Source organism: Galeopterus variegatus, unplaced genomic scaffold (genome assembly GCF_000696425.1).
Source record: "Galeopterus variegatus unplaced genomic scaffold, G_variegatus-3.0.2 Scaffold1070, whole genome shotgun sequence".
Classification (NCBI taxonomy): Eukaryota; Metazoa; Chordata; class Mammalia; order Dermoptera; family Cynocephalidae; genus Galeopterus; species Galeopterus variegatus.
In genome coordinates this window covers 373,054-397,667 of record NW_007727181.1, presented here as the reverse complement: position 1 = coordinate 397,667, position 24,614 = coordinate 373,054, and the positions used below count along the sequence as shown (strand labels likewise).

Here is a 24,614-nt window from a genome sequence, read left to right as displayed (position 1 = left end):
TGCTGTACTCCCAAATGTCTTAATGTAAATACTGAATGTGAAGACAGATTCAAAATCCAATCGTACCACCAGCATCCTCATTCTTCCTTTTGTGCTGTTGTGAGATATACCTGAGTCTTTGTCTCCTTTGCACCTTTCACTTACACATAGCTGTCCTCAAACATTTTTGGTGGTTGATTGATCTGGTTTATATTGTTGGAGAGCAATAAAAAGTTTTAGAAATGTAATAAAGTTTGGCATCATCAAACAACTTCAGTATTTAAAAATCGCCTTCTCAGTAGAATCTACAGAAATGGAGTATAAGATAGGTTGGGGTGTTGTCATAAGAGGGGGTATCAGAACAAGGGTGTTGGTTGTGGCAGTGGACAGAGGAAGAGGAGGAGTCATGGACTCAGAAAAATCCAGAAAAGAAAATGTGATCCAGGCTCTACCCTAGATGAGACTAGATATTATGGTCAGGAAAGGAAGAAGCTGGCCAAGATGCAGTGTGAGAATTTCAAGGTGAATACATTGACCTTGCAGCTGGATGGGGTACATGATGGAAGAAGTTTTGGCCAGTCACAAGTGGAAATCAATAGATGAGTCAATCTGTAACACTCTGTGATAATAAGGAGAGTAGGTGTGACTACGTATTAGTAATTCAAAGAAATAGTTTGGCAATGGGTCACAGGCTTGTCATTAGATGAAAGTTGGAAATAATGCTTGGTTCTTATTATCATGTTGGTTCCTCATCAAAAATGTATTCAGATCTTCTGGCAATGTCATTTTAGACTGGAGCATAAACAGAGACTATAATTTCAGCTCATTTAGTGCTGTTTGTGCATTGCTACTGGCGAATGTAGTTGTTTGTAGGTCCTGGTTTGATAGACACAGTGCTAATCACTTAGCAGCTAAAGTTTCAGTGATTCTCTACTCATAGTTGGTTTCATTCATAGGGCCTACCATCCAATCAAAATGGTGTTGTCTCCCCTGGATGAATGTTCATGGTTACCACATACCAGCAAATTACCAGGCAGGTAGGTATGATGGAAAAGCTGGAGTTTGGAATCCAAGCTAGTTACAGAAGCAAAAATAAGCTAACAAATCGACAGGAACTTCAGATTTGGAAATGCCATTCTGTGGAGTGAAGTTGTGTCTTAATGTATACATTTAAAGTACAGAATTTGAGTAAATGAATATTTGTTCTCGATGGGATTCCTGTGCATGATTGCCATTGTAGTACAGGTAGTACATTACTACCACTGAAAAAATGGCTTCCTCTTTGAATTTCCTTCCATTTCCATAACTCACATTTATAAAACCTGACAGTACTTCAGTACTTCTTTGGCATGTCATTCCCATTAGAAAATATATGCAAATCGTGGTGAGACTCAAGCGGAAGAAATAGCTGAGATGGGAATTGCCACCCTCCTCTCTATTCAGTGGTCATTCTGCTTCCTGTGTGGGAGAAGAGCCAGACATTCTGGGTATTCATGGAAATACAAACAGTTCCAGCTATGGCAAAAACCAGACACACACACAAAAACAACAAATCCTCTCAAACCAATTAGCCATGTACTAAATGTACTAACCACCCCTGCACAAAGTCTGAACCATATTACTTCATTAGGTATTCTTTACGCTATGGTAGAATGAAAATACATTCTAAAATTAGAAGATTGTAAACACACTGGCTTTTTTCATTTGTTTAATTTTAAAATGTTCTATCTTAATTTGAGTTAGATAACCAAAATAGAAAATCATTAGCTTCAACTTATTTTTGTATTAGCTCTTTTCTGAAACTACTCTGAAGAAGAAAAAGGCTCTTAATTAGCACTCACAAAACAGGACTTAATTATATGCATATGCCGCAGGAATAATGTTTCTGCATTAAATTACAGCAGCTGCGGAATGTAAATACCACCAGGGGCAAACACATTTTGTGAAATACCGTGCTATATTCATGAGAAATTTGCGCCCTCTTTTGGATAAAGATTGTTACGACATTTAAATGTGAACTTTTAAAAAATGCATTCAATTGCTTAAAAATAAACAGTTTTGTTGTAAAGACCGTGGGAAAGGAGAAAGAACAGATGTGAGAGACATGTCAAAGACGGCATTCACAGGGCTGCAAGGCAAAGATCTGCAACTGCAAGGTAAAAATGGCAAAATAAAAGGCCCAGACTTAGGAATATAGTTTTCTTTTCATCAAAATGTGTTGGAAAATTTTGCCCAATGTTAGATTACAAAGCAATGTTTCTTAGCGCCAATATTCTCTAGAGAACAGTGATCACAAGGGCTGGCTGGTTTGCTCACTTGGGAGAGCATGGTGCTAATAAGACCAAGGTCAAGGGTTCAGATTCCCTTACCGGTCAGATGCCAAAAAAAGAAAAACAAAAAACAAACAAACAGTGTTCCTAACTTTTTTTCCTCTTGGGCTGTAAGCTTTGTATGGGCAGAGACAAATTGTCTCTTGGGTGATCTTTCTGCTTACATGAAGCAGATCTCAAGGACTGGTTTCCTTCAGCGTTAGTAAAATACATAAACATATTTAAAGGTATCTTGGGGGGCATTTTGAATTTTTTTTTCAACTAAGCATCTTGATAGAGTTGTCTGCTATCACAAGCTCTCTTTTCACTGCCCCATTCTCTTCTCAGCTCTGCACTTTACTTTCCCACCTTTTTCCTTTCCACGGAAACACTGAAGGCAAAGGTGATATACATGCATTGACCTTGCAGCTGGATGGGGTACACGGCTTTGTGCTATGTGATCGAGTGGACATTTCCCACTCTATCTTGCTTGTCCTCTCTGCACCTTTTTTTTTTTTTGGCGACTGGCCCGTATGGGGATCTGAACCCGTGACCTCGGTGTTACGAGACTACACTCTAACCACCTGAGCTAACCGGCCAGCCCTCTCTGCACCTGTTGACATGATTGCCCAACTCCTCCTTCGTGAAATACTTTCTTCCTTTGGCTTCCATGGCCCTATTTTCACTTCTATTTCTCTGCCTGTTGCATGGTTCTTCACCATCTCCTGAGCTTGGCATGTATCTCTTTCCACAACACACTCTTTCCCTGGGCAAACCTGTGGCTCTCAAATGGGACTCCCTGACCCTGTCCTCATGTCCAGTCCTGCCCATTGGACACCTTTCTCTTTTCTCCTGCTGGCTCACAGGGGCTGCAAACTATGTCTAAAAGCAAATGTCTCATCTTCACCTCAGCTTGCCTCTTCCCACCTTCTGCCTTTTCTGCACTGAACCAGGAACCATATCTGTGGACCACTCACTCCGCCAAGCCAGTCAGGAGTCTTCAGCAGCCACCCTAGTCTGCTCTCCTCCCACTGTACTCCACATTGCCCCGTCTTGTCGACACTCTGAACTATGTCTTGAATGATTCTTACCTCTGCATGGCCACACTTCTCTTCCCAATCCAAGCTCTCATCACCGCTCCATTTACTATTGCAACAGCCTCTGACTGGTCTTGCTGCCTCCAGCCTCATCCCTTCAAACCCATCCACCATATGACTCCCTAGGGGATTTTCCTAAAAAGTAAGTCGGATTGTTTTCCTCCCTGCTTTAAACCCCTTTCCTGGCTCCCTATCACCCACCATGTGTTTTATCATGACACACAAGGTACCCCAGGATCTGCTGCCCCCCTCCTGCCATACCCCACCATGGAATATGCAGCTGGGATCATAGCAAACACACATCAAAGTTTTCCTCTACCCAGAGTGTCTTTTTCTATTAATCAGCCTGGAGAATTCCTTTTCATTAACTTTTTTTTGGCAGCTGGCCAGTATAGGGATCGAACCTGAGACCTTGGTGTTATCAGCACCACACGCTAAGCGGCTGAGCTAACCGGCCCGCCTGCTTTTCATTAACTTTTTAAACAAAACTCTTTCCTTCTCCAGGAGGCCAGGCCTGAGAGGTACTTTCCGTTCTTCCTGGTGGCATGCTTCCATTGCTGCATTTCCGGCACAGAATCAGAGTTTATATCCATGTCCCTGCTGGACTGTGAGCTCTTTGAGAACAAACACAGATTCCTATTCATCCCCATTGCTGTTATAATATAACTATTATTGACGACCATTAATTGAATGCCAGGAAAAGAAACAGGTTTCGAGATATCAATTAAGCAAATTGCTCAAAGCTGTATGCCTAGTTGTTTAGAGCACAGCTTTATAATACCAAGGTCATGGGTTTGGATCCGCATGTTGGCCAGTCGCCAAAAGAAAAAGCCTACTTAGTGGCAGAGTTGTGATTTAATCCTGTTTTTCTTTTTATGGTCCAAAATCTGTGCTTTTTTTTAAATAAGGCACTATTACTTAGAGATTTTTTGGTAATACTACTACTACTATAACTATCACTGTGAATCATGCGTTATACTAAATGCTTTATATCATGATCAGTTTCTGAAAATGGAGAATTGATCTGGTCTCAATTCTTTAATAGTTTGATATAAATAGTTATATTTTTTAAAAAAATTACTAAAGATATGCATCAATTTGACAGTATAGTTGAGCATAGGTGGACCAGGTGACCCACAATATCACTTCCTGTCTAAGATTTTATGTTTCTACAAAGATTTTCCTTCTTTTGATTTTTTAACAAATCTTTTCTTGAATTTATTTTATTAACACATGATCCTGACAGTGATTTCATATGGACATAACAGGTTTTTTTCTCCTCCTTCTTTCCTATTGAAAGAAAAAAAAAAGCCCAATACTTTCTGTATGTTTTCCTATGTAACCTTCGTAACAGATGCAGCTAATTGCTGGGGGTATGATTAGAATTAAAAAGGAAATACAGTTCCTTGTCTCATGGAGCTTAAAATCTATCAATTACTCAAATGATTCCTCTGGTGACCATGTAATTATGAAGTGAATCAAATGCTCTTAAATAAAGAACTACTGTACTCTGAAGCTGTACAACAAAGAACCTGATCTCTGCTCTGGGTCAGGGAGTATGTCCCTGGAGAAATGGGCTGGGGTTGAGTCTTGGTGAATGAAGTGCAATATTGAAGCATGGTGCTTGGGAGGAGAGCTTTGAGACAGAGCCAGCAGTCTGGGTGGGGAGCAAGTTAGAGGGAAGAGAAGATTGGTGTGGAGGGGAGGGGCAGGGTTGGGGCTAACTGGCCACACTGCTGGGCCTTGAAGGTGCTGCTGCCCACGTGCGTACTCATTCTTAGCCTGCATTGCCTGGAAGCCTGACTTTTGCTCCATTCTTTGTGGCTGCCCAATGACAGTGTGGCCCCTGCAGGTAAGATCTTTAAGTCTTGGGTGTCTTTATATCCCACAGGATGGGCAGGTGGTAAATGCTCAATGAATACTTAATTTATGTGACTGAAAGTTTTTCCCATCCACTTGCTTTTACCTCTACAATTTCTAGAAGACATTCAAAAATACCAGCCTGATTTATCTTTTAAAGGATTGAACAAAGTAGTAATTTATTGTCAAATAGTCTCATTGGAAAGCAGTTCTTTGAAATGTATTAGAAGATTGGTATATCTAACAATTATTAAAAACAGTTCTTTTTCTTAAAAACCTACTTTCTTTTTTCCCAATATTTTCTTATGAAAATTAATAAGTATGTAGCGATGTTAGAAGAATTTTACAAAGAACACCCATTTAGCCTACCCAACACCTAGAGTCTACCATTAACATTTTACTTGCTTTGCTCTCTCTCTCTCTCTCCCTCACTTCTTCCCTCCCTCCCTCAGCTCATCCTTCAGTTCATCTTTTTTTTCTGAGCATTTTAAAATAAATTGTGGACATCAGTACAATTTCTCTTAAATATTTCAGCATGCTTATTGCTAGCTAGAGATTAATATTTAGGTTTTTTTCTTTTGATATAAAATTTACATACAATGATATGAATAATTCTTAAGTGTACATTCACTGACTTTTGACAAATGCATACATCTATGGAAACAAAACAAACCCCTATCAAGATATAGAATATCACCATCTCTCCAGAAAGTTCCCTCATACCCCTTCTTAGTCATTTCACCCCCCACCATTTTTCTGGTTTTTCCACAGTAGATTACTTTTGTCTGTTCTAGAAATTTATCTAAATGAAATAAATAGTATGTATTCATTTGCACAAGGCTGCTTTAATTTAGTACATGCTGTGGTATGAATGTTCCCCCAAGCTCATGTTGGAACTTAACCCCCAATACAGTGGTGGAAAGTGGGGCTTTTAAGAGGGGATTGGATTTTGAAGACTGTGCCCTCCTGAATGGATTGGTTCATTCATGGTTTAATGGGTTGTCATGGACATGGTTCTGATGGCTTTAAAATGAAACAAAATGAGAAGGTTAGTTCTCTTGCTCATGTGAGTCTTGCTGTGTGATAACCTGAATTTTTGTAGAGAGCCACCACCCAGAAGAAGGCCCTCACCAGATGTGTTCCCTGGACTTCTTCGGACTTCCCAGCCTCCAAAACCATGAGAAGTAAACTTCATTTTCTTTATAAATCACCCAGTTTCAGATGTTCTGTGATAAGCAACAGAAAATGGAATAAAAAAGTATATTTTTAAGATTCATCCATGTTGTTTCATGTATGAATAGTTCATCAGTTCATTTCTTCTGATTCTTTTGTTGGGCGGTTGTTGTTGTTGAGTAGAATTCCATTATCTGGAGGAATCACAGTTTTTATCCATTTTTCTATAGATGAACATATGGGCTGTTTCCAGTTTGGGTCTATTATAAATAGAGCTGCTCTGAACATTCTGGTACAGGTTTTTTTTGTGAATGTACATTATCATGAGTAAATATCTAGGATCAAAATTACTGGGTTGTAGGGTAGATGTGTGCTTAGTTTTATAAGAAATTGCATGACTTTTTCCCATAGTGTTGTACTATTTTACATTCCCACTAACAATATATGAGAATTTCAGGTGCTTTACATCCTTGCCAACATTTGATGTTATTAGTCTTTTATTTTAGCCGTTCTTATAGGTATGCAGCCACCACCATTTGCAACAACATGGATAAACCTGGAGGACATCATATTAAATGAAATAAGCCGGGCACAAAAAGACAGATACTACATGATCTCACACTTATATGTGGAGTGTAAAAAAGTCAAACTCATAAAAAGGATAAATGGTGGTTACCAGAAGCTGGAGAGTGGGAGGTTTAGGAAAATATTAGTCAAAGGACACAAAATTTCCTTTATTTAAAAGGAATATGTTTAAAAGATGTATTGTATATCATGGTGATTACAGTTAATAAAAATATATTGTTGTTGGGTGGCAGCTACCTTTCTGGCACAGATGGTTGCTACACCTAATGGCGACTGCTTGTTCCCTTCTTTGTTTTTCACACATGTTCAGGATGGCGCCTGGAGGATGTAAAGGGGGAGTGACTATGGTTTCGGGTAAAAACGGGGCTTAGCATCATTGGTGCAGAGAGCCTTCCAGTCTCGCGGACACTTCATGATCTTTACTGTAAGCATAGGCAGGAGCCATGTATGCACACATGACCTATAAGGTGATTGGCTTGTTAGGTGGAGACCCCTGCCAGAATCCCCTGCCCATTTAGCCCATTTATGCATAAATATGTAGGCTTTGAGTTGAATAAACGGAACTGCTTGACTGTGGGGGCACCGTGTCTGAGTGTTCCTTTGTGAGCCGGGTTGGGGCCGGTGGCTGCACTTACCTATCTCCTGGGCTCTCCCACCCCGCTCCCACTCACACAGGGAGGAGGAGGCAGGGGGTAATCTTCGGCCTCGTTCCCTTGAGCTGAGCTCGGTTTAGCTAGTTGTCAGGGCATCCCCCACACCCCAACATGCAGTAATATCTCATTGGAGTTTTAATTTGTGTTTCCCTGATGACTCATGATGTTGAGCACTTTCCATGTGCTTATCAGTTATCCAAATACTTGCTTTGTGAAATGCCTGTCCAAATCATTAGCTCCTTTTTATTGGGTCATTTATCTAATATTGCCAGAGTTCTTTATATATTCTAGATGTCATTCCTTTGTCAGATATATTTTTTAGTGAGTGTGTTCTCTCAGTGTGTGGCTTGTCTATTGTCTTAAAGGTATCATTTGATAAGCAAAATTTTAAAATTTCAATCTAGTCTAATTTATATATATATGCACATATTTTTTTTCTCATATGGATATTACTTTTCGTGACCTATCTTATGAAACCTTTGCCTACCCCCAAGTCATGAAGATATTCTCCCATATTTTACTCTAAAACTTCATGACTTTTAGCTTTTATATTTAGGCCATAGTCCATCTCTAATTAATGTTTGTATGTTTGGGATGAGTTAGCGGTTGAGATTCATTTTTCCATATGGTTCTACAGTCACTTTAGCACCATTTGTTTAAATTTCCATTGGGTTGTTTTGGTGCATTTGTTGAAAATCAAATACTTGTATAAGTGCAGGTCTATTTATCTACCTTTTAAAAAATGTAAATACTGAGCAATCAACATCCAAAAGTTTCTTTCTTAAATATCATCTCTTGATTTAATTTTTACATACTGTAATCTGGATAATAATTTCAAAAGGAGAATATAATGACTTCTGATAACCTACTAGAAAAATTGAGACCCTGTGACTTTAAAGTATGAATCAGCTTCTCTCTCAGGGACTTCACATTCATATTGATAACCAAATACATTGGAATCCTTATTTGAAAATTAAGATGGCCTTTAAAAATGCAAAATAAAGAACTTATCATTACTGTTATATCCTAATTTAAAGCTCACCATATTTTATTTTTTAATAAAAGTGATTAGTTTCCTCTTATTGGAATCTAATGTGATGGAACGGCAAGCGGTGTTTCTAGGAACTTGGCATATGAACTTAGAAAAGTGACTTCATTCTTTCATTTTTTATTTTTAAAGAAAAAAATAATTCTTACATTGTTCCTTTTATTACAGAGTATTGTAAAGATCAGTGTGTTTCAGGGAAATATTTTAGTGAAATATATGGATAAAGCAATCAAAAGTGTATGTACTAGATAGTTGATAAACACAAGGTGTTTTCCTTAAATGTCTGTGTAGCAGATATTTCCCTTTGTGTAAAAGCTTGTAACCATGATATTAACATTCTCCTTTATGTAATTTGAGATTAGTTCACTTTGCATTCATGAAAGTAGAGAGAACTACGCTCTCCTTTAGACTGAATATGCTCAGGCAGGTAAGACAGAAGAAGGCTGTAAGTCCTTCTTGGAAGCCTCACCTGAGCTTGCCAACCGGGTGGATTTGCCTGCTCTTGACTCCAGTAATTCAATGGCCTGTTTCCTTCCGGTAGGGATTGTCTGACCCCTTACAATCTGCCACGAGTCTTTGTCTCATGCCACTCATTCATGTTGTGGTTTAAACACAACGAATTTTAACATTTCTCACATCTCAAAATAAACAGCAGCTCTGGAAATGTCACAGGGCTTTCAGTGCACAAGGAAACAGATTCTGTGAAATGGATTTAAATGATTCACGGGGCATTGTGAAACTTTCTGAAGCTCCTCCTCTCCTCATTTTCCCCTGACAAAGTGGTTACGAGAAACAAGAAGAAACAAACATAGGTGCTTGAAAATGTAAACCTAACACCACCTTCTGGCTGGTGTTGGTGGGCACTAAAAATCATTGTATGCATGTGGCCTGATGTTTCAGTGTAGGAAATTATTCACTCCCAATGTCTTTTTTGATTTAAGTATAATCAACTCAGTGTTTTAAATAATGAGAGTGACCCTCCATAACAATCTTATTGGGTTTGACTCTAGGATAATTTACAATGCTTTCCTCACCATAATTATTAAAACAGTATCAACTAATCACATCTAATAAGATAGTTTTGAAGGAGAGCTAAACCAAGAAATAATGATGTTAATCCCAAAATTATGCTATCTCCTGCTAAACCAAGAAATAATGATGTTAAACCCAAAATTATTTGGAACAATTAATAGTAAAGCTGGGATCCTACTTGTAACCTACTTATTTGTATATAAACCCTGGATATGACTGGTGATTTTTGCACATTTTATGCAGAGGAGTAGGGAAAGAAAAGAGATTATCAGTGTCCTACAAAAGACTTTTGGGGAATAGGTAGGACCACATAAATGCTGCCTCATGAAGCCAAAAATAATAAGGGTTACAGGGAGGTCAGGTGACTAAATTATTCCAGCCTGGAGGCAGGCTCACCTAGAAGCTAAGAATTTCACAGCAAAGGACTGGAGTACACAATGCCCTTGACAGCATCAAAAACCCAACATATTAATAAGGCTAATGATTCTTAACAATTCCTTTCAAGCCCTGTTTTCTATGTAACATGGCACATTCTTTTGAAAGAAGCATATTTATTCACCTCAATTAGTTGGAAATCTCACTTCTCGTAAAAGAAATATTCCATGAGATCTGATGAGAACATTACCAGTCAAGGCAAAAGAAAACAACACTAACTTATCAATTGAAATAAATCCATCAGCAAAACAAGAAGAGATCTTAATAATACCTGTTGAATTTTCTTCTCCTGATTATTTTGAGGACTCTCCTTTTCAATTTAGAAATTCACAGGTAATAGTGTTTGTTCATATGATCATATTTATGCAAAAATATTAGAAGAAAACTAAATGTGGGCAGCAATATCATACTGTCCCAACCAGTTATACACTAAAAAAAAAAATAAAATAAAATCTTTGTTCTCAGCTTTGTTTCAAAAATAAACAAAACATCCTTGATTGGCCATCTCTCAGTCATGTGTGGTTGGCACCTTTTGTAATTCTCCGTAGACAATCAATTTATGCTATGTTCAAGCTCTAAAGAGAAGTGTGACACCTTAATGACTTAGCTAATTCTTCTCTTTAACATCGTGTTACCAACTTATTGAATAAATTTTTTTTATTGCCAACTAGCCATTTAATAAAATGGCCAATTAATGCAGTCAAATCTCCTTGAGTGGCTTTGCTGTGGTGTCTGTACTTGTTTCTGCTGCCGTGACCCCCATACTTGACTGGTGGTGACATTCTTCCTTTTCTTGGCTTCACTCAAGTTGGGGGTCAGTCTTTTGGGAGAAGGAAATTGACGTATTTATGTTTGTTTGATCTTACTTGTTATCTGAATTTAATTTTTGGCAGATGGTTGGATCATTCATCCAGTTCTTCACTTCTTCTAGCTGATATCCTTTTTTGCTGCTTCGTATGTGAAAAACCAGAAATATTTGACACCAAAATGTATGATTCACTTGCACATCATGGCATTAGAAATATCACCACATCTCTATAGACATATAGTCACACAGGGGAAAGAAAAAAGGTTTGAATAAAGTATGGAAATAACTACTTAATGTAGTCAGAAAACACACTGTCAGATCATAGCAGCCGATCATAGGACCAGAAAATCTCCAGATTGCCACTGATCTTAGATGTCAGAAGTTCAGCATACATCCACTCCAATTATAGCAGCTGATTAGCAAACAATTTTCCCCTACAAATGCCACATTCCTCTTAGAGTGAATGGCTGCAGCTGACATTGGATAAAGACTTGCTTTGCCTTTGGATACACAGAATTACATTTGGCTGTAGGATGATATACATTGATCATGGACTGTTTTTTCTTAGACCAGAACTTTGAAGAGAGAAGATGGACTTCTGGGTAAAGACGTCAGACATATCTATTTACATTTTTTCCTCCTGAAACTTCATTAAAAGACAGTAAACAGATTTCTAAAAAATTATTGCCTAAAGCCATCAAGACTTAAGAGATGGTAGAGGAAACAAGAACATTAAAATTTTGGAAGCTGGAAATAAGATTCACAAATGGTAAGCTGCCTAACTGAACTGAGAGCATTGAGCCCTAAGTTGGCAGGGAGGAAAACCAAGAAACAACCCAAATTATGTTCCAGAATTGCCATAACTAGAAGGTCACAGACAACTTTGGAAGAAGGGGACAAAAATGAAGCTAAAACATTCATTTTGTTGAGAATCTATTTAGAAAAAAAATCTATTAGAATTTGTTGAAAGTCTATTTAAAAAAATTTGACACTCATATTTCTTACTCATACAATGGATGATAGATCCAATGATCCAACAGATCGATGGAGGCAGATGCTCCTTCCTCACCTGAACTGAAGACTGGAAGTTTATTCTCTGGGGTGGATGAAATTTTGGGTTTGAACTGGGGGACACCTGTCCCAAGTGTAGAAGAGAGGATATCATTATCAAAACGTGATTAAGTGAACATTTCACATTGAATTCTGAGACATCTGTCCTTCCCTCCTAGCCATTTTTCTACATCTGGCACTCAAAACTCACAAAACATTGGCTGCTAGGCCTTAACACTCTGTACAAGAGACTGAAAGATCCATCTCTGGGAATCTGGCCAGGTCATTAGGAATGATTTAAAGGTACTAACATTGAAGTTTCCCTAGAAACAGGGCTTGCTCCAAACACCCTGCTGCGAGATTCTTAGTGGACCAGCTGCATCTACATTCTCAGAGCTTCTAATGAATTCTTAAATGTTCCATGCTGAACAACTGACCGACCAGCCATTTGAAGAAATCTCCAACATAGAAGTGAAACTGAGCAAAGTAACTTGTAACACATAACTTGGAGGAAACATTATATAGGGAGAAGAAAACATCTAAAAATTATAATTAATATTTTCACAGAAATAAAAGAAGATATTGCATTCATGAAATAAGATCAAAGAGCATTCATAGAATGTAAAAAAAAAACCCTTTTGGAAATTAAAAAATATCATAGCAGAAATAAAAAACACAATGGGAGGTTTGGAAGACAAAGTTAAGGATGTCTCCCAGAAAGAAGTGCAAAAATATTGAGACTTAGAAAATAGAAAAGAAAGATAAAAATTATAGAGGAGCAATCTAGGAGATCCAACATCCAAATAATATGATTTCTAGACCAGAGGAATCAGTGAGGAGAGTCATCAAAGAAATAATTCAACAATATTAGGAGGCAAGGGTATAGGATAGTGTGGGTGCACAAAGCTAAATGGAAGTTGTTTAGTCAATTCTCATTAAGTTATTCTACAATCAGAAACAACCCATGAATCTCAGTGGCTTATAACAGTAAAGCTTTATTTCTTGCTCACTTGCATGCCATTTTGGGTCACAAGAAAACCCTAAGAATGGGAGAAAATATTGGCAAATTTGATAAGAATCTAGTATCCAGAATATATAAAGAATTCTTACAACTCAATAATAAAAATACAAATAGCCCAGCTGAGAAATGGGCAAAGGATTTGAATAGACATTTCTTCTAAAAAGGTATATAAATGCCATTAAACACATAAAAAGATGTTCAATATCATTAGTCATTAGAGAAATGCAAATAGAAACCACAGTAAGTTATCATTTCATACCCACTATGATAGCTTTAATTTTAAAAAAAAGTGTTGGTTGTTGGTGAGAATGTGGAGAAATTAGAACTTCACACACTGCTGGTGGGAATGTGAAATGAGGCAGCCACTGTGGAAAACAATCTAGCAGTTCCTTAAGAAGCTAAACCTAGAATTATATGACCCAGCAATTCTTTTCTTAGGTATATACCTAAGGAAATTGAAAATACATGTTCGCACAAAAACTTGAATGTGAATGTTCTTAGCAGCATTATTCATAATAGCCCAAGGTGGAATAACCCAAATTTCCATAAACTGATGAATAGATAAACAAAATGTGGTGTTTCCATACAATGGAATATTATTTAACCAAAAAAGGAATAAAGTACTGTTACATACTACAACATGGATGAACTTTGAAAACATTATACTAAGTAAAAGAAGCCAGACGCAAGGACCACTTATCGTATGATTTCACTTATAAAAATGTCAAGAGGAGGTAAATCCGTAGAAACAGAAAGTAGACTAGTGGTTTTTTAGGGAATAGCAGGAGGTGGAAATTGGTACTGACTACCAATAGTACTAATTGATACTGACTCTTTTGGGGTGACGGAAATAATCTGGAATTAGATAATGGTGGTGTTTGCACAACATAGTAATATATTAAAAGTGTCTGAACAGTACATTTTAAAGTGGTGGATTTTATGTTATGTAAATTATATCTCAATAAAAATTTTTTTAAAAAGAGTTAATGGCTGCTTTCTAAAACATGGAAGATCTCAATCTACAGAGTCAAGAAGCCCAAGAAATTCCAAACCAAACAAACAAAGAAAAATTCACAGCTATAGCCATCATGGTGAAATGACAGAAAACCAAAGTCACAGATAAAAATCTTAAAAAACCAGTCAAAGTAGCCAAGACCAAAAGTTAGACTCACAGCTGACTTTTCAATGGTAATAAGTAAAGCCAAATAAAAATGAAATTATTTCTTAAAAGTGCTAAATGAAAATAACAACTAGTAGAATTCTGTATCTATATCCAGTAGATCAGTTGTTCTCAGCCAAGATGATTTTGCTCCCCTAAGGTGGTTTTGGCAATATCTGGAGACATGGTTGGTTGTCACAATGAGGCTGGAGGTGATGCTGTCATCTAGGGGGGCAGAGGCTAGGGAAGCTGCTAAATATCCTGCATGCACAGGATATCCCCCACAACAAATAGTTATCTGGCCAAAAATATAAGTCATGCCAAGGTTGAGAAATTGTGCAGTAACATCTTTCAAGAATGTAAGTGAAATAAAAATATTTGCAGACAAATGAACATTGAGATAATTGGCTTTCAATAGATCCACACCAAAGTAAATAAATGACAAATAATTTACCTGATTATTTTCAGGAAAAAGGAAAATAGAAGTAGGGTTGAAGATGCAAGAAGGAAAAACAATGAAAATAGCAAATGTGTGAATAAATCTCAACAAAAATGATGACATAAAAGAACAGCAATAGTTTCTTATGTGGCTTAAGATATGTATAGAATTAAAATTTACAAGAACAGAATATAAGTCAAGGTGGGAATTAATGGAATTAAAATGTTCTAAGATTTTTATTTCTGTTCAGGGTGAGAGTAAAACTACCACGTAGCATGAAAATTGATAAGTCAAGAATGTATGTTGTATTCTCTATGGGAGCCACTAAGAGAATAGTAAGAATGTAAATTCTAAATTAACAAAGGAAAAAGGTGAATAGTGAGCAAATTTACACAAAAGAAGGAAAAAAGGAGTGAAAAGGGAGTATAGAATGTATGGGACAAAAAGAAGGCAGGAAGATAGTCAATTTAATTGCAAATATATCAATTATTAAATAAATGTAAATGAAATAAATGTTCCTAAGGGGGAAAGGCTAAAGGTGAAGATTTTTCAGGCTGAATACAAAACAAAACAAAATCCAACCTAACTATATTCTGTTTTCCAGAGACAAAACAAAACACAAGGATGTACAAAATCAGCTGCAGGTGGAATGTGCACTTTATTTATTTATTTTCTTTTTCTTTTTTCTGGATTGTGTACTTCTGTAAAAGGCAAAACAATCCAGAATGTGGGATATTCTACAAGACAAATGGCTTGGTCTGTTCAGCAGATAAATGCTATTAAAAAGTGAAACAAAACAAACAAACAAAACCAGAGGAAACTATCACCAGTTCAAAAAAATTTAAGAATTATCTACCTAATGCATTTTATGGACTTGTTTAGATTCTGTTATGTGCGAAAATGGCATCACAGTAATATAAAAATAACCTATTTTTTTAAAAGCTAAAATAAAATAAATAGCAGTACAATTCTGTGTAATTGTATTGAATCTTCAATCAAAACTAGTTCACTGAGCTGGCTGGTTAGCCCAGTTGGTAAGCGTTCAGATCCCCTTACCAGCCAGCCACACACACACACACACACACACACACACACACACACACACACACACACACTCCAAAACATCTTATCCCCAGTTTCCCCAACTCTCTTGAGGCCTGAGGCCAACTTGTGGGACACACTCCATCCTTCACATGGGAAAGTATCTTACAAAATGAGAGCTTTGTTGCTGATAGTTCTTGAGGAATTAGTCTTCCCTATTTGAGCTAAATGTTTCTACAGTTTGGGAAACTTAAAGGTAAGAAGGTCAACCCAGAGGTTGAGGTGGTGGCCCACTGGACTCAAGCACTAGTAAGTACCAAGTTGCGGTCAGCCAAGGCAGGTGTGTTTTGTCACAAACTTCATGATGTGAATGATCTTTTAGGTTTCTTACTTTTAAAGGTTGATGATGGAGTTCAAATTCCAAGGTCATTTTTGTAGCATTAAAATAAGTATATTTTGAAATTTAGAGAAGTAATGTTGCACTTCTATAAACTATAACCATGAAATTATTTCTATGCCTAGCATTCTTTTAGTAGCCATGTGATTAATTGAGAAGATACACCTTTTGGGATTTTAACTTTAATAAAAATTTGAATGCTTAAAATAATTGTTTTAATGCCAGTATTAGAGAAGTTTTTGCCAATTCAATAAAGATAAGGAAGGTTAAAGTTCCTTTTCTGAAATAAAGAAAAGGAAAATTAACTAGGATAATTTTGTGTGTTTTCTATGTGTTGGGCACTATGCTCAAAACTTGATGTATGTTATGAAATTTAATTCTTACAGTTGTGGGAGGTAACTACTACCCCCAATTTACAGATGAGGAACTGAGAGAAAACAGAGAGTGAAACTATGGTTTCAACCCAGGCAGCTGTCTTTGGTTGCAATGTCCACTTTCTTTCTTCCATGCCTGTTGTTTTTGTCATTTAAAAAATGTGGCTAGAAGTTAGAGGCATGGTGCTGATAACACCAAGTTCCAGGGCTTAATCCCTGTACCGGCCAACCACCAAAAATAAAAAAACAAAATAAAAATGCTTTGTTCTTGTCAATATAGTGGAGTAAAACATAAATAAAAGAAATGCTTTGATTTAACATTAATTTCTAGTTAGATCAATTTTTATGATGGCTGCAAACTATGATGGTCTTTTTCCCCCCTATTTTAAAATACACACAAAAAAGTCTTGTTACTGTGGGGTCACTTGATATAAAACATATACTTAAATATTAAGTTACTTAAGTCATATCAAATGTAACGTGCATGTACCTGGAAAATAAACCTATTTTAATACAGAAAATTTTGCATAAAATCGATTTATGTAGGCTGAGAGCCTTTATTAATAATCTAGAAAGATTCGTCTGGTATTTTTCTGATTTTACTAACACAGTGGTGGTGTCTGTTATCAGGCATGTGATACACATGCTTGAGCACATGTGTATGCATGTTTACCTGCAGGCATGCACACATGCACACACATACTCACTCATCATGTTCCCCAAATGACACTGTAAAGGAAAACACAAAGTCGTGATTATGAGTCACCCTTTCTTTGTACTTTGGATTTTCATATGCTTTTCATATCTGATTTTCATAGATGATTTTCATGTATTCCTCCCCTTTACTTTCCATCCTAATCTTTAACCTTCCCCATCCCTTTCCTCTTCATCTAGACCCTGAGATGCTCACAGTATTTTCAGCACATTATTTTAATTTATATTTAATGGCACTGCCTTCCATTAACCACCTTATTTGTTGTGTTAAAACTCATCCCCTGTGCCTATGACAAAGAATTGCTCTTATGGCAGCGTGGTATGCTGCTAAGAGTTAGGTCTTAAGAGCTAGAAGAATAGTGGCCTGGGTTAGAAGCTTGTTTCTGCCACTTACTACTGTATGGCCTTGTCAAATGTCTTCCCCTTTCTGGCCTTAGTTTCCACATCTGTAAAATAGAGATAATACCTCCCATTATCACCTCCAGGGCTAGTATGAAGATCTGGCATGATCAACTGCTATGTAATTGATAGCTAATTGCAACAGACACTTCCATATCAATTCTCTCCCTTTAAGAAAAACTAACAGACCCCAGATTTGGATGTTCCAGCCATCTTGTGACCAGACCTGAGAGAAAGGCCCAGAAAGCCATAGAGACCTTGCATCTATCTGCCTGCTCAAGCCTTTGGACCAGTTCAGACTTCTAGTTTGGTGAGAGAAAAATAAAGCCCAGATTTTTAAGTCACTGTTACCTGTGTTTTCTGTTATGTTCAAGTAAATTCAATCCCTAACACACTAACCTTTAATGAACTTGTGTTATGTGCCCGGTACTGTACTAAGCACCTGGTATGTGTTACACTCTTTAATCCCGAGGACAGCTCTCCCACAGGAGATTGAGGTTCAGAGAGATTAAGCAATTTACCCAAGGTCACCTGGCTTTACTGATGGCAGTCAGGTACTCATGGAGGCTTCAACAGTTGATTCAGTTCTTTAATTATTGTCAGAAAGATAACACAAGATTGCACCCTAACAAAAATATCTTTTGTGACCAGTGTCAGCCAATATTCCATAGCTCTGGTCACGTCATTGAGTTACCTAAGGTCCATTTTGCAGCTACTCTTAGAGCAATCATCAGGAAGTTGTACTTTCTAAAATCACACATTCTATGTATGGATTTTTTTCCCTTAATGGTTGCAATTGGTAAATCCAGGTTTCGCAAATGTTCCCATGCAAACAATTATGGATACGATCTATGACAGAATTTTGGGAGTGGGATCATTAAGTTTTCTGGGTGTTGAAGTAAACTCGGAACTGTTTGAGTAAAATCTTGGCCCTGCCCACAAGGATTCTCTGTGACGGTGTGATGATAATAAAAATAATGGTTAATAAACACACATTGAGTGCTAAATATGTGCTAGGCACAGTTCTGATCACTTTACCTGCATTTCATCCATTCTGTCCTCACAACAACTTTGTGGCAGATAATATAATAATTGCCATTTTCAGGTGAAAAAACTGAGGCCAAGAAATGTTAAGTTACTTGTTCCAGACTTCTAAGTCACTGTTAAATGACAGAAAAGGCATTTAAGTCCTGGAAGGCTGGCTCCAGGAATATGTCCTGTCTGACTTTTACGAGAGGCCATTCATTGATTATCAAAGCATATACTCTTAATTGGTAACACAGAATATCCACACTTCCAAGTCTTGTCAAAAATTTCTCACTGCACATTATGAAGTGTGGTATTAAGAAACAGCCTTTGTTGAGAATTTTCTGAAGAGCATAAAGTGTATCCATATTCTTGGCTCAAGCCAGCTTCATCATTTGGGACTACATTGCTTTAGTTCCCTTTAGAATTGACTTTACCATGCTTTGGCATTTTGCATTTGAACTGATTTGAGGGATACTACAAGAGAGTTCTGCAAAACTTGCTTTTGTGTTTACTGTAATGGTCTCATTGAGGGTGTTTTCTGCTCCATCACACAATGGCATTATATAAGCAAAGGATAAAAATAAATCTAACATAAACTGGTGAAAAAAAAGCTATTGGCTCAGGGAATTGAAAATTCTGGGTATGCTTCAAGAACTGCTTGATTCATGCTCAAATATGGCAGGAGGATTGAGTTTTTCTCATTCCATTTCTCTTTATCTTCACACCATTCTCAGGAAAACTCTGCTTTTGAGATCTCTCAATAGCAGCAGCAACTCTGGGATGCAGGTCCTCCCCTGTGCAAGTTCAGAATCTCTTTCCCAGAAGTCCAAGCAGTCTGATTAGCTCTGATTGGCTCATGTGCTCAGCTCTGAACCAGTCCCCGTAGGCCAAGGGAATGCAGTGCATTGAATGGTCCTATCTGAATCACATATTCAATCTTGTGTCGGGGGGATGAGACCAAATCCACAAGATGCACATAGATTGTGGGTGAGTAGAGGATGACCCCAGAGGAGAACTGTGTTTAGTTATCAGAGTAAGAAAAGATGAACACTGGGAAGCAAAAACAGCAGACTTCATCCACTACAGTGCATTTTGGAAATATTGGTGGAACAGAGTGACAGAAGAAGCATCTGCTCTATGATAATATTGGGGGATCTGATCACATCTCTCAGCATTGGACAGATCATCTAGGTAACAAGTTAACAGAGTAACCATTATTCTTTCAGAAGGAGAGAAAAAATCTAGGCAATTAGAGGGTGGAGGGGGAGGGAATGGGAAGGGGAGAGGTTGGACAAGGGGCATAAAGAATAATTATGGGGCCGGCCCGGTGGCGCACTGGAGAGTGCGCTGCTTGGGAGCACGGCGGGAGCCGCCGAGGGTTCGGATCCCATGTGGAGACCGGTTCCCGCTCACTGGTTGAGCGTGGTGCGGGCGCAGCACTGAGGGTTGCGATCCCGTTACCGGTCAGTAAAAAAGACAAAAAGGAAAAAAAAAAAAGAATAATTATGATTTGTAACAATATATATGCTAGTAATACTGATTTAATCAACATATCTCAATGTTCAACTCCAAAAATATGTATAATCGACTTTGATTCAATAAATAAAATACATTATTAAAAAAAAGAAATATTGGTGGAAGAAATTCTAGCTTGATTTTATCTTATGGGCACTGTGACTGTTGTACCTGCCTGTGTCTCCCACATGGAATGAAGAAAGCTTGGAGCCACCTGCTGGCCACCTCCATTAACTGTAGAATTCCTATGACATGTTGTCAGTAAGCTTTACTTAATTTTCCTGATATTTTCTTTTCACATTTCTTGCCTCATGTATTCATGTTTTGTTTTATATTGTATGTATGTTTTACAAGATGCTTTAAAACTCTTTCAGAGAGAGAATGTATACAAAGTCTTTAAAATGCTGTTTTTAATATTGAATGTTAGTATTGTCTAAATGCCGAAGCTAAAGTTTCCCATAGCCGGTATTTCCCTAGAAAAGATCAGCACAGCTATGAATACTCTACCAGAAAAAAATAGAACCTATTTTAGTCTGCCTAGACCAATTATTTTCTTCTTGTCTCACTAAAAATTTTCTGTTTAGCTTTTAATTTTCAATTCAAATATCAACCTTTCTTTTGTTGATGGCACCCTTCTCCTGTCACCAGATCCCGTCACCAAGTTCATAGGTGTTCACCCCCTCACTGTGGGAAGAGCTCCTAGAGGGCAAGGGCTCGTCTCTCACTCATACGTCTTCACCTCCAGCTCCTAAGCACAGGGCTGGAGCACGTGCTCTGTACCTGTCCATGAAAGAGAGGAAGAAATGAAGAAGGAAAAAAAGGAAGGAAGGAAAGAAAGAAGGAGAGAAGCAAGAAAGTCAGGAAAGAAAAAAATTTAAGGAAGAGAGGAAGGGAGGGAGGAAGGAAAAGAGGGAAGAAGGAAATAATCCATCGACTTAGAGAATGACTTCATCACAGGGGTCTGCATGGGAGGATATTGCCTGTGGTTATCAGGTCATCTCGTGTCTGAAAGTAAGACACCCTCCCCCAACACACAAGGCTTGGATTAATTTCTAGATTTATATAGCAAAGGATTCAGAAATTTATATTAAGTGTGAAGACCTTATGAAGATGGGATCCCCCTCCTTGTCCTTATGTGCACACACAGATATGCAAAGTCCTTTCCTTAGCTGCCTGACAGGTTTCTTTGCTGCCCCTAAGAAATCCTTGACAGTAGCCAAGGGGCCAGCATCTCTGTATCATCTTTGTTTGTGTAATAATAGGGATTTAAGTGGTGTTGGAAGTTGGTTTTCTTTGAGGATCACTTCAGTTCCCCATTTCCTCGTAAGTATTTTTGGTAAAAACATTATCCTCTTGGATTTCAGAGGAAGTTAAATAGAAAGAGCTTGAAAGCATTCACAAAGCAATGTGCTCTCAAAACACAGCCATTCATTTGAAGTTATGTTTCTTTAGTCTGAATCCAAATCGTCCAGTCAACCTATAAACCATAAACCTATATCTCTTTCTCTGTGAACCCTTCTGCCTCAAGCTATGATCTTCAAAATTCTCAAAAGGTTAGACCTGGATGTTGTTTCTTATATTATATGATACTGTCTAATCTGCCTGATGGTATAGAATGTAATGTATGATATTGTACAGATATCACCACTATTGGCCAACTGATACAGATGAGAAATTTTCTATTATTATGAAGTTCTAGTTCTTTCCTACTATTTAGTTTGTAGCAATTATTTACATATTCTAACACACACTATTTTGAAATTATAAAACAAATCTTCTAAAAACTTAAAAAAAACAAGCCAGCCTAGAATACCTGCCATTTCCCCCATGCCATAATTATTAACAACACTTATTTGACAGTCAGAAAAATCCCTATTATTCCTGAAACAGCCTTTAAAAAACACTACTTAAAAATCTTCCTCCAAGTGTCCTCCCACACCCTCCTTAATAAAAACAAACAAACAACAAAAACGGCAAGCTCCAGACCCCCCTCCACGTACTCATCTTCTGGTTAGGTGAATATGTTTTAAATGTGTCAAATGGCAATGGTGGACCTCTTGTCCAATGTGGCCACCAAGGACGGCAAGAGTTAAATAATCAAATAATTGGTTGTCGGACCAAGGAGCTTACATCATTTTATACATTACTTCACCATGGGGCTTTTATAGCACCCAGTTTTAGTGCTTACATTTTAAGGGGAAAAACAGACCTGAGTTTCCCTCACAAGAATGGTGCATAAAGGAAAGTGGATTTTTAAGTCTATTTAAAGCCAAACAGACAGAAGTTCAGCAGAGATCTAGAAAGAAACCCAATTATCAAGCCAGGCAAGGTGCAAGGTTTCAGCAGGCGCAGCTCCTTCCTCTGGGCAAGGACCAGCTGGGACTGCACAGGCCACTTCCCATCCATGGGTCTGTGTGATGGGAGAGAGAAGGCTAGCGCTGGGGTGGATCCAAGACTTTGCAAAAGGAGCTACGTTTCCTCCTGGTTGGGGCTGCGTCTCACAGCCTGAGGCCTGCAGCGCGGGCCAATCTTTAGGAAACACTCACATTCATGCTGCAAAGTGTTTTTGTGTTGATGATTTTCTTCCTTAAAAAATCCTAGCAATGATTACGAATTGCAGCCACGGCTCTTGCCAGCTCTTCCTCCACAGGATATCTCAGGATAATCTCAACTCTGTCTCCTTTTTCTCTTCTTCAGTGCCGTCCCCATGCGAGTCCATGCGACATCATCTCACACCTGCAACATTGCAATAGCCTCTGTGCTTACCCCCATCACCTTAAAATTCATTCCCAACACAGTATCCAGAGCTAGCCGCCTGACATATAAAGCAAATCATGCCTCACACACACCCCAACCTGCTTAATACGCTTCAAGGGCTCTCCGTTTCTCTTAAAAGAACACTGAAGCCAGCTACCTTGACCTACAAAGTCCCATATTCTCTGATCCATACCTCATCTGGTTTCTACCCCTGTCACTTGCTGCTCTTTAACCACTTCTGCCAAGTTCTGGAAGACCTTCAGGTCACCTACCTTAATGCCTTTGATCTTATGGCCCCTTTTGTGGACTTTTCTCAAACTTCAGGTTTCTGTTGAAATGTTATCTCCTTAGGGCATCTTCCACCACTTTGCATAAAAATGTACCCAATTCCCCTAACCCTTTATGGTGGTGTGCTGGTAAATGTTTAGCAACCAGCTCCTGGGGGTGGGGAAGCAGGTGGGGGGGTGGGGGAATTCCTGGCTTTTGGTGTTTGCTTATTTCTGTCACGTAAATACAACTACCATAGCTGATTTCAAGTCACCAATGTTGAAGAAGCAGGCTGGCAAGATTTCCCAGCTATCGAGAGCAGATGGCAGCTGGCCCTGGCACATCACTGCATGATTCTTTGCCATATAAGACTGCTTATTTCCTTTATGGCACCCACAAAATGCTGTCCGATTGTGTATTTGTTTGTATCCTTGTTTTTGTGCTTGTGTCTAAAGTATACACACAGAGATTACAGTGCGAGCTCTGTGGGGAAGGTCTATGTCAGTACTAGCCCAATTCCTGTCAGTGTAGTGTTTATCCGATAAATATGTATGAATTAATGATAAGAGCTCATTCCATACACAAGGGTTTTCTTTTTCACAGCCTTTTTATTTTCTTAGCTTTCCTAAGTTAAAGAAAATTAATTTCTAATTTTGGTGGGAAAAAAACCTCTATTTTACTGCTTTTAAAACCCAAAAACCCAGGAAGGAGAGAGGCTGTTGCACAATAAGGATGAAGGAGAAAAATGAGCTGGAAGTGTGCACAAGTTAGAGGGGCGTCCTGTGACATGAGGTGGAATGAGTTTTAGTGAAATGATTTTTAGTCTTTATGTTAATAAGAAAATGAGCATATCTTCAGTACAGAGCACATCCTGCTCTTTGCTATATTAAATGTAAAATTTCTCCTTCACTGCTGTGTACCCACTGCCTAGCACAGTGCCTGCCAGACAGTGGGTAGGCACATATTTATGGAGGAATGAATAATGTAGAAGCTATTGGCTTTGGATAAATAGGGCCATTGTACAATAATAGGAAAGTTCCAAATTCAAGCTAATAAAATATTTATTATGTACCAGACATTGGTAAAAAAGAAAAAGAAAAAAACTAGGTACTTTCTGTGAGTGGAAAGCTGGAGTTTCTGCATTTGGGTTCAGTCCTTTCTCCTAAGGAATGGACACTAAAGCCCAGGCACAGAAGCAGAACGTCCCAGCTCACCTGAGAGCACAGCGGGGGTGGTGGAGGTGGCGGAGAGAGCAGCAGGTACCTGGGAGAGGACAGCACAGGGCTGTAGCTGCAACTGCCCCAGGTCCCTGGAAAATTCCCAAGACAGCATCCTGGGTGGCAGAAACTAAGGTACTGTCCTTGGGTGAAATCACCTACTTCAAAGGGACTTAAAATATTCACCATCCCTTCATTTTCCCATCTCTTCCTTCCAAGCCTTCTCATCGGTTAGCCAACACACTGCTCCCATTTG

The 24,614-nt window shown here is 38.2% G+C and overlaps 1 protein-coding gene across 1 annotated transcript in view; it reads right to left on the bottom strand.

The window, feature by feature from the left end:
- Positions 1-24,614, bottom strand: part of CLDN10 (claudin 10) — a 119,072-nt gene that overhangs the window by 36,170 nt on the left and 58,288 nt on the right. The window lies entirely within an intron of this gene.